The sequence below is a fragment of the Pteropus medius genome, unplaced genomic scaffold, assembly GCF_902729225.1.
Source record: "Pteropus medius unplaced genomic scaffold, Ma_sr-lr_union100, whole genome shotgun sequence".
NCBI classification, from domain to species: Eukaryota; Metazoa; Chordata; class Mammalia; order Chiroptera; family Pteropodidae; genus Pteropus; species Pteropus medius.
This window is the reverse complement of record NW_024350926.1, coordinates 6,014,138-6,036,823: the sequence shown is the minus strand read 5'-3', so window position 1 is coordinate 6,036,823 and position 22,686 is coordinate 6,014,138. Positions and strand designations below refer to the sequence as shown.

Here is a 22,686-nt window from a genome sequence, read left to right as displayed (position 1 = left end):
AGTGAGGACGACGCACAGACTGAGGTTTTTGCGAAGGGACAGGTTCTATAACGGGCACTGAGGACATCAGGATGATTTGGGACAGTGGAACTTGGTTTTTGAACGAATGTTAAGGCTTTTCATTTCTTCAGCTCTAGTTTTACCTCCTTTTCCATATGTGTTAGTTAAACCCATCAAGCGAAGAACGCCGTGCAATCGTTCGGCCACTCTGCTTAAAGCAAGGTGCCGAGGGCGAAGCGGGGAAGAGCATTTCCACTCTGCGCACCCCGGTCCAATCGCCGATTTTACCGGCCAATCATTTCATAATCATTTCATTATCAAATGCAAAAATCTCAAGTTACTGGACACATTCAAATCAGATGCTTCTCAATCCTCTCGGGCAAATGCGGATTCTCCACATGACACTTGCTTCCCATAATATCACTAACATCAGAAGAAGCCAGCTCTTCTCGAAGCACCGGACAGGTGAATTTTGGAGGTGAGGAAAAGACGGCGCTCTCCAAATAATGAGGTTTTCTCAACACCTGGAGCAGCAGGGCGCGAACAGGGCTTGGCGTGGGAACAACATCTGGCGTTCTCCACATCAGGTATGAAATGCGTTTGTGGAATGTGTTCACTGATAATACTGTATGTAATTCAGCTGACTTTGTCAACGGATATCTTGGCAGGTTTATTTTAATTTGACTTCTTAACAGTTCTGAAACAACAGAGACCTTCTTGGAGCACAAGCTAGAAGAAAAGTCTAGAAGAAAGTCCACTTTTGTGCACAATGACATCGCGTATTGGGAACTGTGTCGGGGAAGCAGAAAAGACAGCTCCCGACTTCGGAACTTACGGTTCAGCGGAGAGATGGCCGCCTAGTCAATGGCCCCATGAGCTGCAACTCTGCCAAGTTCTAAGGGACGTGCTAAAAACACAGCAGGTGTCAGGCAGGCACCGAGGGCGGGAAGAGAATTCGGAGCAGGAGGCACAGCCCAGGCGAAAGCCCTGCACGCGCGGGGGACAGAGGGAAGGGCCCGTGACTGGTGTGGAGAGGACAGCTGTGGACGGAGGCAGCGCAGGCCCTGCGGGCTCCGTGGGAACTCGGCGTGGCCGTACCAGCAACGGGAAGCTGCCCCGGTGTGTCAGTCAAGAAGGGGCTGGCAGGACGGGGTTTACGGTAGTGGAGGTGACTCTTCCTACGGGGCGAGAAGCAGGCTGGAAGGAGGCCGCGTGCGTGTCGGCAGGCCTGTGAGGTGACAGCGCCGAGGTGGCAGCAGGCTGCGAGGGTGGCCTGGACACGCGACGGTGGTCGAAAAGGTGCGGTCAGATCAGCGGAGTAGTGAGGAGGTGAATCCAGGGGATCTGAGCACGGAGTCCACAGACTTTGTAAGGGGGGCTTCGCGGAGGGTCCTCGGGTTTCCTGCTTGCTCAGCCGCGAAGGCCAGGACGCTCATGACTAAGACAGAAAACCCTGGGAACAGGCCAGGCCCGGGGTGAAGAGAGCGTGTTGGTCTTGGAAGGCTGCCAGCGGGCAACCGGAGGAATCTATTCAGTAGGCGGCTGCATACACGGGTCTGGAGCTCAGAGGCGGACCACAGAAGCCGTTGCTTCAAAGCCACTGGCCTGAGGTGTCAGAGAAGGAGCACGTCTGCTCTCCAGGGCAGGAGCCAGCAGAGCAGGAGGCTTCGAGACAGAGGACCGAGTCAGACCCAGCTCCACCATGTGCCAGTTCAATGTCTCCATCTGCTCGGCAAGGACACGACGCAGGGCAGAGGCTGAGTTAGGCGAGTTCGCGTGTTTGAAGGTGCACAGCGATCTGCGGGGTCCTGCACGGGGTCAAACGGTTCCGCTCTGCCCCGCAGGCCGCTGGTGCCCGCCCACCCTTCCCACTCTGCTGTTTTACTTCTCCTTTGGTTGCTGACATTTAGCCCATCTGCTCCCCTATCTTCACCTTCTCTTAGGTAGCAGGGACAATGACAATACTGAGGATCTGTTAATTGCCAGACCTCAGGCTAGACAGTGAGAATCCAGCTGGAGCCCAGAGATAAGGCGCTTGCCCTGGTGACACTTCTGTTTTAAAGGAGGAGAGACCATCTTAAAGTCCTTCCCACACGACAGCTCATGAGAAGACCTCACCGGCAAAGACTGCAACCCCAGATTAAGTCCTGTAGCCTGGGTTTGAGGGAGATCCCGTGAAGAAACGCTAAAACGAGGGTCACAGAAACAGCAGCACACACACCAAAGGCGGCGTGAGCCAGGCGCGGGACGGGAGGTTTGAGGCCGAACGATGAACGCCTTCCTCGTTCAGTTATTTCCACGAGTCTGTAATGCAGGCGCAGCCTCACGTGGAGACAACGACAGAGTCCAGAGTTGCGGTCCTTTGTGAATCTGAGAAAGGTCAAGTGGAACTTCACCTGTCTCTTCCTCTTCTGCAAAAGGCCCTACCCACCCTACTCAACTGATTTTAGTGTATCTGAGCGGTACGAAACAAGATGTCAAGGCTTAGCAGACGTGGAAGAAAAATTCTTCAGCAAATTTTTAATACAAACACTTTGCAAATCATGAGCTATTTATAATAAAAGGTACTGAGATTAGCTGATGATTTGTCGTGTCTAAGGTGGACCATATAATATGCTACTGAGCTTAAGTACCTTGGCATTGAGTAGATGCTCAGTAAACGTTTGTCTAAATGACTAACTCTAACTTATGTTCATGAACTTGTTCAATTAATTCTTATCAAGCACCTACTATGTGTCAGTCACTGTGCTGGGCCCTGGTGATATCAAGATGAATGGGTCCCATGGCTAGTAGAGGAGAGAGACAGTGCACGTGGCTAAGGACGATGCAGTGTGAAGACCACAGACAGGTGAGTGTACAGTGATGGCGGCTCAGTCGGGGACCATGACACATGAAGGACGGTCTGGGGAGAGAGGAAGAAGCTTTGGAAGGCGGTGAGCTTGGCCATGAAGGACTTTTGGAAGGAAGATTTGAAGGTGAGTTTAAAGAAGTTGAGAAACACGTATTCTGATGGAAATTAAGAGAAACAATTGTCAGGTGAAGAATTATAGAAAAAGAGCAAGGGCTAAGATCCAGAGAGGTTTTCTCCATGACAGATGAGTAAAGAGAAAGAAGGATAAATGTTATCCTTACCTGACACCTATGTCCTGCTCTGACACCTCCCAACTCAGTCTCAGTAAACCTGGCAGCTAAAGTGCCTCCTCCAAAGCATTACAATATTGGAGTACCTTGACAGAGCAGGGCTTACTCACGTGCAGAGGCTTAATAACTAAAAACTCATCCCTGAAGAAAAACGTAGCATAAAAATGTACTTAACAGCAGAATATGTGGCTTCAGGTACAGTTTCTCAAGGTCAGACTGTGGAAGGCGCAGGAAGAGGAACTGAATGCGTGGACCATCCCTGGGCACTCACTGGGCTGGACTCCTCAGGAACAAGGGCCACATCTCAAACACTTCCGTCCCTCACTGTTTTCTTCAGAATATAGAATGGGAAGACTGGCCATCTTTTGGACTATTTTCTGTAACCATTTTTTTTTCCTGTTATATTTTCTAATAAACTTCATTTTCTTGGGGGGATTCCTTTTGTCGTTTGGCTCACTGTTTTTCAAACAGAATTGATTTTTCTTTTTTTCTTCTTTTATTTACTTATTCTTTCCCCTTCTTTCTTCTTCTTCTTCTTCTTCTTTTTTTTTTTGGTCACTAAAGTACTATAAATGTCAGCTGCCATTCTCTACTCATGACTTCTCCTTGGTATAATGTGGCTGAGCAGGAGCAAAAGAGAGAAGTATTTATCCCTCAGGTCCCAAAGCTTCTTTCTGCTTTTCAACTAAAATTGTCTATGAGAGGACATTTATCGTAACTTGGGCAGATAGAAAATTAAAGCATAATTTAGATTTTTCTTAAAGAAAATAGATTTTGATGGGAAATCTCCACTCTATAAACTCAACGGGTGTTTGTTAAATAGATGTACTTATTAATAAATACAACAGCATATTTTCGGCAGAAGAGATCTCAGATGAGAGAAATGTCATTACCCTCTGCATTTTCAAACATTAATAAGGCAGATGGTTTTATGACTGGCATCCCCAAGAAAGTTCAGTTCCAGGGACCAGGAGAACAATGGCCGTGTCTCCCTGTGTTTCCACATGAGTAACAGGAATTCTTGGGAGCTGAATTCTTCCTTATGGCTGACACCATGGGCTGAGCAGGATTTGAGGATAAAACTAAGAAGAGTCCAAATAGCGATTAGAGAGAATATTCCATTTACTCTTATTTGACATTATTCCAAGGACAAGCTATATCGGCCAAGAAAATGAACACTGATGCCTATCACACATCTCACGTCTCTGATTACTATTATTGCTATAATCCTCATCTTAACATTTGAAGTGTTCAAATCTACTGAGAGGCAGGGAAAAAATTATCTCGACGTATGATTTTTCCAATCTACTCCCATCTCTGAATCTCATTTTTTTAAATCTGTAAAACAGAAAAGAAAAAACCCACAACAATACCTTATAGATTTGTTGTCATAATGAATAATTCCCTGACCAAATGGTTATTAAACATTAGGATATTAAAGTACATAAACTGTAGTGCGTGTAAAGCTTTGACCACCATCTCTGCCATTTGGTAAGCATTCAGTAAATGACAGCTATTGCTATATTATTGCTACAGAAGAAAACCACATTATCTAAGTCGATGTTCGCCCAGGTCACGGGACAGTCCATGGAAGTGTTTGGCCTTCTGAGTTAAGCCACCAGGCCATCCGTTTGCGAAACGAAATGCATATCACAGGATAAAAGAGGGTAAGAAACTTGCCATTGCAGCGCAGGAATCAGTGAGTAGAACTTGCATTCCACCAGCACGGCCACGGGGAGGCGCTGAGGCTGGTGTGGCTCTTGGCATGCCGTTAAAAATGTGTTCCTTCTTCTCTCTCTTCTCCCCTCTCTTTCCCCTCTTCCCTTTCTAGATTAAACTTGTTTATATGAGTCTACAAAATGAAATAAATAAATGATTTGCTCTTCCTTTTGTGGATGGCAGCCATCCTCAAATAAAAGCAAATTTAAAGCATAGTCGCGCACACGTTTACAACTAGGTGAGCGATACATAAATAAATAATAAATTAAGACTTAAGTCAAGTTAATTAAATTTTTAAATGTTGCCCTCGAGAGTGCAGGGTTCGGCCTTCGCGAACGTTGTTCCGTCCATCGGGAACGGCACGTGCTGTCATCCTTCTTTGCCTGACCAGCACCTCTTCGTCCCTCAGGTCACATGGCAAATATGACCTCTGCTAGGTCATATGGTAAATATGACCTCTGCTAAAAGGCCTGCTGTGGCTCTTTCAGCACGAGTCAGGGCTCCCCTCCTATGTGCGCCTGGGCGGTCTTTATCAGAGACCTTATGAAACATATTGAAGTAGCTGTTTATGCACCTGACTTCAGTGTGACTGTACAGAACACGAAGGAGGAGGCTGTGAGCCTGGACCGCGCAGAGAGCCTGGCACACGTGGGCAGTGTGGCATGTTCACAGATGCTCCTGGCCTGTGGCCTCGTCGGCACATGGTGGGGTTGCACCCCCAGCCCCCCTTGGTTGTGCTGGGCTGTGCCATGTGCTCTGGCTGATGAGCTGTGAGTGGATGTGAAGAGTATCACTTCTGGTCCAGAGAAACAATTGCCAGCACAAGACCCTACCCTACATGGCACTGTTCCCTCTGCCATGGGACCAGCAACTTCCTAGAGGGTCCATCAGTCTGGGGCCCTAAGTAAGGAGGATGCTGAGCCAAGACCCTAGCTGAGTGATGGACACGTGGGAGGAGCAAGAAACACATCCTTGCTACTGGAGACCACTGAGATTCTGGCGTCGTTCATCGTTAGCAAAGCTTAGCCGGTCCTGATGCGTGACGTGCGTGATATCGATGCGTAAGTGAAGCGGCAGCGCTCGGACCCTCGATCTGCCGTCTGCTCCAACAGGCCTCTCACTCACTGCCTCTCCCTGAGGGAAGCCCACGCGCTGAGTTTAGTCTCCTCTGAAAGTCTCTAGAGACGCCCGAGAACACGCGTGGGCGTTTACCAGCATCTTGGTTAGGAGAGTCTTCTTTGTATCTAAGCAGGGAGGTGACACATGCAGTGTTCTTGGACATACTGAAGGCTCCTCTGTGGTTTCATTATGGATGCTGTGGGTTCTGATACGCTGTGGTCAAGCCACCGGGAACTCAGCTCAGTGTGAGGCCAACTGTCACCACTGCTGAGTTAGGGGCCCCACTGCTCTCCCCTTAGTTTCTGCTCTTTAAACACACACACGCACACGCACGCACACGCACACACATTCTCTTTCCCTACAGTTCAAAATACATGGAGCTTGCCCAGTAACTAAGGCCACGTTTCCTAAGTCGGGTTATTATTGGATCTATGTCTTCGGCTACACCGTTTATCACTTACTAGCACTGGTGTCTCATTTGGGAGTCATTAGGAGACTTGAAAGGGATAACATGTGAGAAACAAAGTAAAACTGTCAAGTACATCCTGTGGCAGGTGACTGACTTGAGGGGAGCCAGATGGCGCGACTGCCCTCAACTTGCCAACTCCCATGGCAGCGTCTCTGAGAGGCCTCTGTGAAATTTAAGCCAGCCATTTGGGGGTGGGTTAAAGTTAATTATTGCCCTAAAACATCTGCCAGCTAAAGTGGTCCTGAGTACACGGGGACACAGGGTAAACATGTTTGGAGGGTGTGGCAGGGTTTCAACAGACTTCCTGGACAGGTAAGCCCAGACGCAAGGCCGTGAGCACCTAGGGTTGGGTATCGACAGGACCAGAGACAGCAAAGTCAAAGTTCCGTTTACAGCTTCATCCAGGGTCAGTGAAGCTCCTTCGTGAGGCGGCACAACCTCTGGGCTCTGACAGGTGCCCATGGACGGGACATTCTGAATGGTCCCACTATCACTGAGAGGGGCCAGCTGAGAGACTGAAAGAATCTGGTTCTTTAGTGAAGAAGGTTGACCAAATTTCAAACAACTAAAAGATTAGTGTTGGGGATCTTCTTTTATCTTTACTGATGGCCAATAAAAATTAAAAAAAAAATTGTATTGTTTTGTTTTATAGTGGAAGTGAGAGAGACAGATTAGGGAGATTTTTCTTTCCCTCTCTTTCTCCTCTTTTTTTAAATTTAGTAGGAAAAAACAGTATTCCTATTTCTGTCCTTCCATCCATATTTAACCAGAGAGGTTAAGCTTAAACCACTGGCTACTTGACGAAACACGTAAAGGGGCAGTACATTATGTCGGTAAATGATGCATCACTTCTCCAGTGCCTGCCGTTTTTACTAGCTGTTCCTCACCGACCTGGCAGGATATATCTAAGTTGCACATTAGGCTACTGATGTCTGCAAGTCAGAAAGGCGATCCTGGGAGAGAGTCTGATTTCCAAAATCTGTTAGGTCACTAAGCCTGAGAATAAAAATAGGACGGGGATAAGAATCACCTGACGCCAGATTCTGATTCTTTAAACTATGTCAGACTTTTGAAAATGCATCGCCTCCATTTCTATGAAATATAAAGGCAGAGGGATGTTATTACAAAGTCCAAAATGAAGTCCAGATGTAGGAACCAGGAAAACCATTCGATCACGTGTCTCTGATATCAAACGAGGCTGTGTTTGCTTCCTGAGGGGAGAGAGGGAGGAGCGGATTCCCAAAGGGACTGAAATCAAAGCTGAGATGTAATCAGCCTTCGCACTGTTAAAGGGTAAAGTGTCTGAATAACCAGCACTGGTGCCTGTTCCAATCTGCATCCTGTGAAATGGAGACGATAAACAAAAACCCAAGCACCCAAATCAAACAAAAAAGTGATGCTTGAAGATCAAACCAAACGAAAAACTTAGTTAAAGAGAAATATAGAGACCATTAGGAGGCTCCTTTAGAGTATCCACCAACTATTCTTCATCTCGCTTGGCTCTCAAGAAAAATCGAACTGGCCGCACAAGGGACCTAAATTAGAGACTTAAAAATAAAAGCCACTTTCTGTCCATGAAGGTTATCATCTTTTAAAACACTGAAGAAAGCTGTAGAGTTACTTTTTCTGGGTATCTTTGAGATGTAAGTTCTTACCTCTGTGGGATGGTTTAGTTCTGACTCTCTCTGAAGGCAATGTTTGAAATTAAATAACCTTTCAAGGTCCCTTCTTAGCTTGTAAGTACTCATCAGAAAGTATCGACACTTACAAGGTAATGGCAGAAGAAGGTACCAAGTTGGTGTTAAACAAGGAAGTCCCGGAGCTGACCAAGGGAAGCTGGCAGCACCGGAGGGCGTGTGATTCAGCTGAGAACCAGTTGGACAATGAGCAGCACATACTCTAAACATACGGATTCACGAAAAGAGACAGGAGCTACGGGCAGCACAACGGCAAAGCAGGATCATCTCTTGAAAAAAAGTTTCGAAAAGCAAGTGACTGTGAAGCAATGAGACATAACTGCCATTTTAACAAACTCGTGGCAACTTCGCTCATCATTCTCCTTCAAAGGGGGCTTTATGTTATACAAGAACTATCAGCATATATATATATTTTTTTTGTCATGCATGAGACCATGAAAAGACAGGTCATGATTATTCTTCTGACTCATGGAGTATTTATCACATTGTGTACAGAAAGAAATACTGATTCAGAGAATGGTTTAAAAAAAACACTATAAATCCCTGTGCCATATATATGCATGTATGTATATATATATATACATACATATACACACACATACACACACATACACACACATACACGCAAACGAGGAGAAAGCTGGCACCATGACACTAATTGGTAATTTATCTCTGGGGAAACTAAGATGCGGTCCTGACGCCTGAAGAATTCAGTCACCTTAAAGGAAAGACATTTTATTCAGTGTGGGTCATTTGTAGACTTTTCATTTTTTACTTTAAAAAAAATTGTGGTTGGTGGTTTGAAATCCACACTTTGAACCAAAACCCATGATACACTTTCATCTATAATCATAACTGAGTATCAATACTTAGCTATCGAACCGGTGCTATATAATATCTTAGATTTGAAACTGGAGAGAATTTTAGTGACAAGGGAGAAGGGCCGGAGTCCTCAGAGCACTTTCGGGTGCATTTCCACGGAGCCTCACCCAGTGCTGCCAGACACGTGCCCATCGCTCCGCGCGGGCCAGGAGCCTGTGGCCGGTCTCACCAGCTCTCTTCTGGGTACTCCACGGGCACAGACACCTCTGTGTCCACCTTTTCCCTGAACACAAGTTCTCAGACTGGCTCTTTTCCTTTTCATTCCCAGGAGGCTTAGCGTCCAGCGGCCAGTCCCATGTCCTCTTAAAATGCCCGCTTGCCCTGGTCCAGCCCCGCTCTCCCTCAGCTTCCTTCTGCTGAGTCCAGCAGCCTGTCTGTCCATCTCGCCCGGGGTATGGAAGGGCCAGCTCCGGCCGCGCCTGCTTCTGGCTGCTCCCTCCTGGGGGCCTGCAGCACGAGGCGCATTCTTCCTGCCACAGTCCTCTAAGCAAGCCCCCCGGAGTACACCCCAGTCGAAACCTGGGCCCCTGTCTTGTCCCTCTGGGTCTGAATCTGCCTGGGTGACCTGCTTCATACTCGCGGCTTTAAAGAACGAGCCTCTTCTTTGCGCTCCCACTTGTCCCACTGAGGCCTGGGTGCCGACACCTGCCATCAGCTGTCCCGGTAACAAGCACCTCACTCCCATGCACCAGACGAACCCACTCTGGTGCCTCTGAGGGTGCCTCCTCCACATCTGTCAGGACCTTACGTTGCCTACTGACACCCACGGGTGCTCTGGTCCACATGGCTTGTTGTCCCCCACCCTTGAAGTGTTTTAGCGGGTTCTTATTGTCCACTCTGCCACCCTCCGACCAGCAGGACCAGAGTTACAGCACATAAGAGAAACACGTGTATCACGGCCATCTTTATGGAAACACCGTGACCTACCCGTAAGATATATTTCTTCACAGATGTAGTGTCTTGGTCTTTTCTTCCCTCTCTCCACTAATAAGACATAGCTTAAATGCTTTCCAACACTGCATTTTACTCTGACTTTACGTTCCATTGGAAAAACTGTGTAGGAATTCCTTGATGGAGCCGGCTCCTACCTATAGGATCTAGTGAGAGAATTGCCGGAATAACTCAGACCTCATACATGCAAGGGAGAGAGGCCGTCTCAAGAAACAGGGTCTAGGGATAATAAACTTCAGCTAAATCACTTCACTGGGAAATAGCTAGAGTTTCAGTCATCACAGATGACTGGGGAAAGGACAGATGGAGGAATCGAGAAAAAAAATGTATAAGGGATTCACTAGTGTGTCCCTCATCTTTAGAGAGATCATTTAAATGAGTAACCGAATTCATCTTGAAGCCTACTCTTTATTTTGGGGTGCTGGGTGGGAGGTCCTTTTAGGAATATAATACTCATCCTTTCTATACCCCAAGTCAGGTCAGGACTGCTCAGTTGTCTCTCTCTCTCTCTCTCTCTCTCTCTCTCTCTCTCTCACACACACACACACACACACGAGCTTTCTCTGATAGTCTCTGAGAGGGAGCTATACTCATTGTGTCTTTCAGACTGCAGACTCCTAGCAAATTTGGGGGGTAATAATACCACCTATTACTAGCTGCTTGAAATTGGGCAATTTACTTGCTTTTCTGAACTTCTCGTTCCTCATCTGCAAAATGGGGACACTCACACAATCCGTTCAGTGAGATACTATTACATCAACATGTTCTACAGATGGTGAAGGATGAGCCAAGTGTCGGCATCGCGGCTTCCAGCCCCCGCTGGTAGTGCCCACGGCCTGCACATAAAAGGTTATTTGCTCAATAAATGCCACTGACTAAATGACTGGTCAAGTGATTTGAACCTGAACTCTCTCAATTAACTCTGGGAACGAAGGTCTGTTTTTCATGCTCACTGACATTACCCCAGAATAGATCCGTGGCTGTGAGGTCTGCATGCGGGATGCCTCCCCTCTGACAGCCGTACACAGAGAATTCAAATGCGCACATCAGTCTTCGGCCTAGTTCTGGAAACTTGTCTACTACATTTAAATCTTCAAGCATAGCGTCGAAGGCAATACGCTTCCTAGAGTGACATTGAGAGAATGTTTGGGAGCGTTATCTACTTTCCATGCATAACAAACAGTTGAAGCTGCTGCTGCTTCTCTGAGCGCGCTGTTTTCATGAGTCGTTTTCAGGGAGTTCTTACCTTCCGTCCCAGAATTACCCCCATAAACCATGCTAACTACCTGTGACAGTCAGATTTGGGGGACGTATTCTTTGCCGTGAACCTTGGAGCATGGCCCAGCTTTGCCCCTACCCTGACCTCATCCCTCAGAGGCTGAAGTATTGGCAACCAGCAGCTCTCAGCTGAGATCCTTTCTGGGGAGTGTGCAAGGCTGATTTGGCCCAAGGTCGTGTCTCTTTTCCTCCGACAGTCTGAACCCAAGGAGTGATCAAAGGTGAGGGATAAAGGCCCCGTCCCCTCGTCCCAACTGCTGAGACTCTGGCAGTTCATCCAGCCCCAGAGCAACCAGTGGGACCAGCTAAGGCCATGGCGGTGACATCGCACTTGTACATCTTCCTCTGCCCAGTCCTGCTCCCCATGTTCCCCACAGGCGTTGAGCCCAGGGAAGCTTCCTAACAAGTCAGTGCTTGTGACTCTCCATCTCAGAGATGCGTCCAGGAGCTGGACCCTGACACCCTCACGTCCTGAGCACAGGGAGTGTGCCCAGCGTTCTCGCGCAAGCTGACGGCTAAGCACACTTCCCTTAGCAACACCGCTGAGCTCAGAATTGTACAGGAAAGAGTGCCGCTAGGGAAGAGAAGGCCTCTGGCTTCCAAGCCCTGCTCTCACTGGCCTTATGATTAAGCGTCCATTGACACATACACTGGAGCTCTCAATTCCTGTCCCAGTAAGACGAGAAGCAAATCCAAAAGCTTTCTTGGTAGAATCAGGCTAGAGAAGTGGTTCCTTAGCTCCCCGTTGCGGGAGGTGGGGCCAGGTGACAGGGAGGAAGGACACCCCAAACAAGGCAGCATGGCTTTGGGGAAGGATCATCCCTGGAGACCCACAGACCAACATGACCCCCTAAACCTGGCTATCCAAGTCCCTCCCAGCCACTTCCTAACCCTCTTCTAAGGCGTAACCACTCTCTGCTTCACGTCTCTCATCCAGGGCCGCGTCCACCAGGCTGCAGGGCCTCCCAGAACAGAATCCGGCATTCGACAGCTCCAGCTCACTATTTGTCTAGCGGATTCTTGGCAAAAGCTGGCTTTTAAAGTACACAAACGGCACATCACGGTTCCATTTTTCCACATCATTTTTTTCCCTCCAGGAGAGCTGGCCTGAGACAGTGAGGGCCGGCTGAGATCAGCCCTCCCTTCCTCTGCGACGTGCAGGGAGCCCAAGGCTTCTGAACGGCCACAAACAAAGTCACTGACTGCATTGCCCTATTTTCTGGGCTCTGGAGGAGAAAACACAAAAGTAAAAACAAAACCAGACCCCATCCTGAGACGAAGCTGCAACCAAGCCACATACAGACCATGTTCATAATTTTAGGACGACACCAGGAACGGGTACAGACCCTTCTGCTGGCACAAGGCGTCTGCGGTTATTTGAAGATGCGCATTTCTGTCTGTTCAGAAATCCTATGTCGGTCTCAGTGGGCGAATTCCCGGGAAGTGAGGATTTGGAGGGTGGGAAAGAAAGCGAGGAAGCTGGAAATGACAGCAGTGACGAGTGAGTTCTTCCCCTCTCGGACAGGTGTGTACGCAATACCTGTGTCCAGGGATGGCGATTTATGTTCGTTTTTTATGGATACCTACGAACGAGATCATGTTCTGATACGTGCAAGGTGGGCTTTTGACGCCATCAAAAATAAAAGGTCAAGATGAAAGTTTCCCTAATGCTTTGCATTTTGCTGGGTTTTTCATACCCAAGTGAGGATAACATTATAGAAAACAGAAAATACACATCTTGGAAAAGAAGAAACTTTGAATTACCTATAAGCTCACCTTCTAGATATAATTATTGTTAGTATTTTGGGTAACACGTAGGATGTTTGTATGTATGATATTATATGTCTAGTCTATATGAAAAAGGACTGCTTTGTAAGTTTTTTTTCCTTAATAAATTACATGTCCGTATCACTTTAAATGGTTGCATAGTTTTCTTTTTTATGTGCATTCCATAGAATATTTAACCATTCTCCCAACTATTGGATAGTTAAGTGTCTCCCATTTTTTGCTATGATAACCACCCTCAACAAATCCTTGTAGCTGATTCTCTGCACACATGCATGAGCATTTCCTTAGGATGAATTCTTAGGAATAGTACTGAAGAAGGTCTCTCTTGTGATAATTCTGCCTACTCTGTTCTATCCTCTTATCTAGTCCAGGAAGTGTGAAAAAAAATGGAAGTAGGAGGAAGTTATGAAACCCACGTAAAGGGACAGTGTTATGTAAAATACTCCAGCCCAGACTGCATCTATTCGGTATCAATGTGCTGTTGGATGCCGGGCAGCGAGGATGCTGGAGGCTGGTGTTACTAATAAGTAACTCAGCATAAAATGACTTCCACTGCCATGAGATGTGCTCGCTTTTATGCAACTGGTTAGTTTCTTAATGAATGTAAAGCAAATGGTTAAAATAAGGTTTTCAATGTGCTACTCATGGTGCCTACTCCACCACGAAGTTTAGCTGTAATTTGAAATGTGTTAGAGAGGTGGTTCCCTGACCTTAACATGTATCGGAATCGACATGGATCGCCAAGCCCCAGATCCAGAGCTGCGGATGTACGTCCTGAAATCTAATCCCCAAAGTGATGCTACTTGGCGGTGAGGCCCTTGGGAGGTGACCAGGTCACGAGGGCAGTGTCCTCATGAATGGGATTAGTGTCCTGACAACAGAGACCCCCTCGCCCCTTCTGCCACGTCCTGACAACAGGAGTTCCCTCGCCCCTTCTGCCATGTGAGGACACAGCAAGAAGCCGGCCTTCTGTAAACGAGGACCTGTGCTCTCATCAGACACAAAATCTGCATCTTGGACTTCCCAGCCCCGAGAGTTGGGGAAATAAATTTCTGTTGTCTATAAACCAGTCTATGAGATTCTTTGATAGCAGCCCAAACGAACTGAGGGATATGTCAAAATAACTGCTCCCCAAGTTATGTGTTCTGAAAGTTCAAATTTTCTGAAATTCAATTGACTTTAAGTGGATCCTATTTAAAACGCAAGTGCAATTCCTAGGGGGCGATGACGCCCCGGGTAAAATCTATACTGAACAGCACGTGGAAGGCATTTATTTAGTTGGAGAATCAGGTGCTGAAAAGACATGGATAATATCTCAGGTAAAAGTAAAAATATCGACGATGATGATGACAGTTGACCTTTACCGAGTGTGTACTACGAAGCTGGGACCTTCGCAAACATGGACGAGTGCTGCCTGACTCAGCACTACATGCACTACAATTGCAGAAGGTGGGTCTATCCCATTTTTTTCTAAGATAAGACATCAAGGCATATTTCATAGGCTGTGGAGAATGAATCGTTTGGTATCTGTTGTACCAGTCTGTTTATTTTGAATAGGGACCTTGAAACACTCCCTAAAACCCCAAAGGGTAGTGTAATAAGCTTTAACAAGATGGCAGCAGTGATGTTCACGCTGATTAAACAGCAATATGCTAAGATCAATACTCTTTTATCTTTCATATGAATGACTGAGATGATATAAAGTGACAGTCAAAGTTTCTTGGGAAGATAACTCCACTTTAGATGTATGCAGGAAAGATTAAAAAAAAAAAAAGATTACACCAAGTCATTATTTTTAGTTGCTGTTCTCATAGACAGATTACTACATAGAGAAAAAAAAAATAAGCCACTCTCAGCAGAGAGAAAAGATAATTGAGAAAAAGAATTTTCTCAAAATGAGAAACTTTGCATGCTCGCGGTTCAAGAAAGTCCCCTAAAGCTTAGTGGGGCGATTTTATACAGAAACTCGGTTCTGAAACAGGAAGGCAGGGTCCAAGGCCAGAATGGGCATCGCCTGTGCTCAATCCGCCTTCCGGGTCCCCGCTTCCCTCCTGCTGCTCTGTGTGTCCGAGGCTACTCCCGTCATGTTTCCCCCCCAGATGCCACCCCAACACGAAGGCTCAAGTCAAATACTCATTCTCTAAGTCAGGGATCTGGGGGCCTGGTGGGCGCCCGCCCCCAATACATACTCCACACATACACACACCCCTACACACCCACCACAGACATGGCCATATACACACACCACATCCCTCCACGTATACACGCCGCGCATGCGCGCCGCATTACACACGCAGCGGACGTGATGCGTATGCGCACCACGTCCTCCGTATGCACACCGCCGCACGCCGCACCGCACGCACGCGATCACCCCCGCCACCCGCACGCCGCGGACGTATTGTACACGCACGCACGCAGATCCATCACGTGTGCACACCACGCACGTGCCTGCCGCGCACGCACGCCCCCCGCCACGCACCACCGGACGGCGGTGGCACACGCACGCCACGTCCCATCCACGTATGCCTGCACACACGCATACACGCCACGCACGCATGCACACACGCACACCCCGCCCCTGCACACCTGGACAAGTACACACACACCATATCCCTCCACGTATACACATCACACCACACATACCACACATACACAGACACTGCAGATATATACACACACCTGCCACATATCACATACATATACTCACATATCTCTAGTGGTTCCACAACTCTTTAAAATTATATGTTTAATGGGAGGTGTATTTTTCTGGAGAAAGGTCTATAGTCTTCACCAGGTTCCCTAAGAAATTTACATTTTTCTTAATTTCTGATACTGAAACCATCTCTTCCTGGGAGCTACCCTATCACTTCAGACAACTCTGACAGCATCTACCATGTGTGTTACATTTATTCCTGCTTTATCTCCCCGCCGGATTCTAAACGCCTTCGGGGCAGGATCTGTGTCTGACTTGCCCCTGAGTTCTTGCCAAAGCACTTAGCACAGAGAAAGCCCTTAATAAATATTTACTGAAGGAAGGAAAGAATAAAGGTAGCAAAGCAGAGAGGGAAACTTCAAAAACCATCAGATTTATGCCCAGTGTCCTGACAAGGTCACACCAAACCATCTCCAGCAGATGACTCTGCAAGTGCCAGCTACAAAATCACTTTAGAAAGATCATTTTCTCAGTGTGGTTCACTGGCTACAGCCTAGGACCAGGATTCAACCCCATCTATATCCGGTCTCTGTCACTAATTTGATGTGTCACCTTGTTCCACTAATACTTAATTTGCAAGAGGTCTTGGAAAATACAAAACAGACACAGAAAGTATTAAGCGAGTAGGACGAAGAAATTGTTGGACTGATCTGACTGCTTTAAACAACAATGAGCCAAGTGCTGTCAGGGATTCATCCAGGGGTTATGAATATACCGATGTGTCAAACATCAGTTCCGGGAAATATATCGGATGAGCTGAATTCGTCAAGAATAGAAAAATTATACCAAGAGAAAAAAAGACTTTTTGGTAATGCTCTTGTTTAATCTGCTGATGGCTCTGCTTTTGTCGTTTAAGGGGACTTTTTCCTCTGAATATAAGATCTTGGATGGATGAATTAAAGAAGAGATCCAGTGCAGATTAAGAAGGCTCCTATTTTTTAAAATACTCAATAGTGAGATTAGTTGATCAACTTTTAAAAGTCCGTCATCTTTGAAAACATTTACCACAATCTTTTTTTCTTTTTTTTAATGCTTACAGCACCTGGTCTTCCTAGGTGGTCTCCCATCCAAGTACTAACCAGGCCCAACCCTGCTTAGCTTCTGAGATCAGACATTGGGCTTGTTCGGGGTGGCGTGGCCGTAGACCATGGACTGTGGCTCCACTGGGGCACGAATCCAGGAACCTCTGCATGTAAAGCAGACGTGCTAACTGCTACACTGTGGAACCATTTACCATAATCTCATAATCGTGTGCACATAGGAAAATTTGTCACTCTCTAAGTAAACAGCTACTTGAATACCTGGTCCCAGATATTTTAATTATATTGAGATAATCTATTTCTGATGCTTATAGGGTAAAGTTTTCAGATAGAAGAATCATTAAATACTCTTCTACCTTCATTAAAATGTGAAATTTTTATTTCCTCAGTTCCTTTTCAGAACTGGAGAAGAGACAGAGTGAAGACAGCAGAAGACAGGTCGAAAGTTCTCTAGCAATCACAGCTTGCATCTATATGTCAGGTACTTGCTTTATGCCAAGCACAATGCTATTTATTTAACATTGATTATGGCATTTATTCCTCAACATTCCCTCTAAATTCAGTATAGTATCAACTCATTTTACGGATGAGGAAATACGGGCTCATAAAGATCAAGTTAATTATTTAGCTTTATACAGTTAATTACTTAACTGGCACAAAAATTTAGGTATCCTTGTTTTCAGAGTAAAAATATCAATTTAAGAGCCTGAAACATAGAATTCAATAAGTTGAACAAATGAAATATTTATGTACTTTGTTTCAAAAGCTTGTATTTTATCTTTTTAAAAAGCAAAGATGGACAGGCAAACACTATAAAACTTTTATTTAAAAACAGCTACTTCTCCTACTTATTGCTTGATTCAGATCGATAACGTAGGTAACACACTGTACTCAATATTTAAAAGACATACATTTACCAATGGGTCATACTCATGGGTTAGTAAATAATATCCTCTATTTTGTTATATTTGATAAGATTCGAAAAAAAACTATTTTTCACGTCGACATCTCTATAGGACTCGCCATGTTCTCAGATGCTTTGATCTAATATTTATTTCATGCACATTACAAAAATGCTATTTAAAAACCGCTGCTACATGATGGGTTTATTTTTGGTCTTTGGAATGACTGCTTAAGGCAGGTTTCTCTTAAAAAGTCAGGAATACATAAAGGGAACAAATCCACACAACACAAAACCCTGGAAAAATGGCAGAGGGCTTTACCGTAGGAGAGACAAACAGAGACCTACATACGTGAGTGAACAGATGTGGATGTCACTCATGCAAACGCGCCAGTTTGACTCTAAAAGCCATCTTCCTGCCACCTTATGCAAAATAAAGGGCTTTGCATGCCTGCGAGAGGCTGTTTTAAGAAATGACCTCTGCAGAATAAACAAACAAAAAGGCAATTAGGCCTAAGGTACCGCCATCTCCTTTAATAGTTCATAATTTAGTTAGGCTATGATCTCTTTCTCACATGAGGACAACAGAAGACATAAAAATGCACACATTTAATACTATTTTTCTGTATTTTCCCAACGTTCATAGAGCATTTGATGGTCAAGGTGAACATTTTACAGTCAATTCGAATGCAGGTCCTGTTGGTTGTTCAAGAAAGCGGAAACCACGCTAGCGTGTCAGGGGAAATCCAGATCGAGGATACACTGCTGACTCCTAGGTAAGCGGGGCTGATGTTTCTTGTGTGCAGAGGTGACAGAGACAGGGGACATTCTTGCTCTCTCCCTTGGTCCTCTGTTTCTGCTTCCTTCTCTTTTCTCTGGAGACATCTAGTCCAAACAGCGACCCTGTTACTATTAGAAGCAGGCTTTCTCAGATAACATTAAACTGGCTAAGTTTTAAGATACTCTGAAAATATTTCTGGAATATTATCATCTGACTACATATTTCTGAGCCTGGGCCCAATCTGAGACAGAATAAGTGACATTTTGTACAGGGAGTTGTTGCTTTTTCTTTAGAACGTAGAGCTTGCCCTCTTTCTGGCTGTGGGGTGGACGTGCAGGTTGACAGACAGTAGGATTTATGCTTCTTGTGTGACATGTTCACTCAACAAGTCCCAGAGAACCTCGTCCAAGGGCACGGGGAGGACAAAGCTTTGCATAAGCAGGTGTACTCTCCGACACGGGAACAGGTGTGATGGCAGGGCCTCTGAGAAAGGATATCCAGGCACCAGAGGAGTGGTCTCCACTCATGTCGAGAGCGCATAAATCAGGGGTAAGAAAGTGCTGTGGGAGGCACATCTTCCCCGGCCCCTGCTCACTCTGCCCACGTAAACACAGATCCACACACGTCATCCACAAGGTCTGCTGACACAAATAACCGGCCGCCACGGCTGGAAGGAGGTGGCACCAAAGGTCCTCCTCGTTCCTCGTTCCTCTGGATGGGCAGCTAATTATGGTGGCCGAGAGAGGGTTGTCACTAATAATATTATAATACTGTGATCATCACAGTATTCTCTTTTTTTTACTATCAAAAACAAATTACATAATTTCATCATTAGCAAAAAGTCTGAAACGCAAAGACTTAGACTTAATCTTAGGTTACACTTTTGAAAACGAAAACCTTAATTAGGAAAGATATTAACGTATTTTAAAATCCAGTAAATAATATAATATTTTGTATCAACAACCCCTAAGTTGGGGGGGGAAACTCAGTAATATGGAATATGATTTCAGAAATAAAACAGAAAGCTGTCTTATATAATTTGTGAGATAATGTATGTGGGATGAGATGACATGTATGCAGAGGGAGCACTTTGTGGGTACGAGCCTAGAATTTAAGATCCAAGTGTTGGTATAATGTTAGACAGAAGACATTATAGATGGCTGGAGGTGAAGAACTTTCACAAATAATAAGAAACCATACTGTCAGGTGGGAAACCTAGGGACCTGTCCATTCTCCCCACCGACCAGAGGCTGCTGGATGGGACAATGTTTCTTAAACTACTTGTGGTAAAGGCTCTGCTTTGCCCCTCCCTAGTCCTTCAGAGATTGGTATTTTTATAAAATAGAATGAAAATCAATTAATAGAAAAATAAATTAAAAAAAAAAACACCAAAGATGTAAAAAATATAACCACCCCCAATTCTTATAATTAGATTCAACACACATGGTCAAACTTACTCTCCATTTCTGTATTTATCTTATTAGAAACGATGAACAAACAACTCACTTTATATAGCATCAAAACAGGAAGTCAGAGATTTTTAGTCATCTCATGTGGAAATACTGAAATTACAGAAGGAATTGGGGGTGATGGAAATGAGCTAGATCCTAGTCTATAAATAGTAATGGGGAGATGATGACATCATAACAATATAAGCTGCCATTAAAACTCCCCGATGACCAGCTTTGGGGAATCAAGACATTTCCAGACTCGCTGTGAGAATCACTGGGCTTGAGAATTTCGAGGATATCAAATGATCAGCGAGCTGCTGTACGTGCAGCTGCAAAGTCTAATTAACCTGTGGCACCTGCAGAGGTTGAATATTATTGCGGCAAACAGATTAGCTCCTTAATCATGAATAAAAACTACCAGTTCCGCTCACTAGATTAATTACAAGGCTTACTATCTCTGAGATTTCAGGATGTCGGTGGTATTAGCTCAAGAAGGTAAGACCTTGCTTTCCCCAGCGGCTTCAGCATTGGCTGTTGTCAACCGGTCATTGGTCCAAAGCGACAAAACGTGTCCTTCATTTTCGTTCTGTGAGAAGGGAGGCGCCGAGGGAGGCATGGTGACGTCTGCCGTCAGAGCTCAAATTTGGATTAAACTATTATGGAGAACGACAGGCTCTGGGGAAGACTAAGTCTATTTTTTAAAACGTCAAGTTGTATAAACATTTAATTCAAAAAAGAAACAGACTGAACGCCCCTTCGCCTGGAGGAGCTGAACCAGGCCATCATATGAAAATGGGCCCCAAGCTGAGCTGACACTCAGCTCCACCGATGGAGCAAGTTCAGGGTCTGTCACGGATCGTACAGACATGACGGCACCTTGCTACCCGCAAGACTCCTTCCACACATTCAGGTGTTGTGATTTTCATTATGGTTCAGCTTATGGAATCATAAGCTTTGGTACATGTGAGGGTCAACCACTCTGCTCCGGTTTTTAAATGTGAGTAAATTTGTGAGAGTCTTCATCTACCTGCTGCATTAAAGACACTTAACGGACAGTTCCAGATGCTTCACATCATCTGAATTAAAGAAATAATCATAGTATCTTTTTATAGTTTTAATTTAAGGAAATATAGCTATGCGTTTGATGATACAATACAATAAAATAGTCATATACAATTTTGGTGGCAAATTGGTAAAAGTCCTATCAAAAACTCAAATTGGGCACTTCCAGAAATGATGACCCAAGCCAAGTGAGACTTGGCTGCTGTTCTCACAAAGGTTCAAGTCCAGTGGGGGTGGCAGACAAGCCAATAATTACGGAGAGTACCACGCGATGTGAGAGAGGCAGGCACGTGCAGGGCCCACGAAAAGGCAGAAAGACTTTCTGGGAAATGAGAATGCTTATTTGGGGCTTTATTCCCCTAAAGGAGGGTTCTTCATCTTCAACTGGTCTACAGACACCGCGATGAGAGCTGATTTAACTGATGACCGTTGCTAATGCCAGTGATTTGCTTCTTCGGGGAGAAGGAAACAGTAATTAACGAATCATATGGTTGCTCTCATTGGGCAGCACTTGACAAGTCCATTTTCAAAGGAATCATGCTGTTCTACTCAGGTCTATTTCCACACAATGACAATTCATGAGAGCAAGTGACTTGAAATGAAATTCTTCCCATTTTCCAGAGCTCAGTGAATGTGAAGAATATGACAGGTTGGCTTCAGAAAAGTTTCTCTTTTAGTATCTTACTATAGCTGTGTAGCTTTAAATTGATAAGAAGCTGAATTTTTTTTTTTTCCTGACTAGAGCGAGCTTTAATGCATACTTGTAAATAGAATGAGAAATTTCAGGAAAAATAGGTTTTGTTTTGGTGTCACAAATAAAAGAAGTTGAGTCCCAGTCTAGTTTCCAAATATGAAATGAAGATAGATTTTATAGATAGCACGGCAAAACTTAAGCCAGACTTACGATCAGAAGAATTTTTTTAATTCTAAAGTTTATATTATTCCAAAAAAGGAAAACAGCCCAAATGTCTATCATCTAGTGAATATGTAAACAAAATGTTATATTCGTATAATAAAATGCTATTCAGTAATAAGAAGGAATGAAGTAGTGATATAATCAACACAACATGGACAGAACGCAAAAACCTTACATTTAACTGAAATAATCCAAACGAAAAAGATCTCAGGCTGTATGATTATTATGAAAATGTCCAGAAAAGGCAAATCTATAGAAAGTAGATTAGTGGTTGCTTAGGGCTGGGTGTGGGGATGGAGGGTGACTCTATGTGAGTACGCATTTTCTTTCTGGAGTGACAGAAAGTTTTAAAATTTAGGTCATAGCAATTGTTGCACAACTTCGCAAATTACTAAAAATCGTTGACATATACACTTAAAATGGGTGATTTTTATGGTATGTAAATTTTACTTCAATACCATAGCAGTCATTCAATATATATTTATTGATGAGCCATTACACTAATGAAGTAACTTTTAAAGTACAATTTATTTCTATATAGCTGTATGTGTACCCATATACATCTATGTGTCTTTACTCAAAATGTCAAGGTTCTTTGTAAACATAATGCACTACGAATTAAAGAATGAGTGCATTAAATTCTCCCTCTTTTTCTCCTATGGTAATTATACTCTAAAGTAGTTAATCAATTTATTTATTTGACATTTATTTAAATATTCATTAAGCACTTTGCCAGGCACTGAAATGCAAAGTACAATGTGCTCTGGTCTCTGCCCTC

The 22,686-nt window shown here is 44.8% G+C and overlaps 1 protein-coding gene and 1 pseudogene across 1 annotated transcript in view; both read right to left on the bottom strand.

Moving 5' to 3' along the window:
* Positions 1-22,686, bottom strand: part of KCNB2 (potassium voltage-gated channel subfamily B member 2) — a 334,241-nt gene that overhangs the window by 167,714 nt on the left and 143,841 nt on the right. The gene's annotated exons all lie outside the window — the stretch shown is intronic.
* On the bottom strand, positions 16,788-16,903 carry LOC120585616 (uncharacterized; annotated as a pseudogene).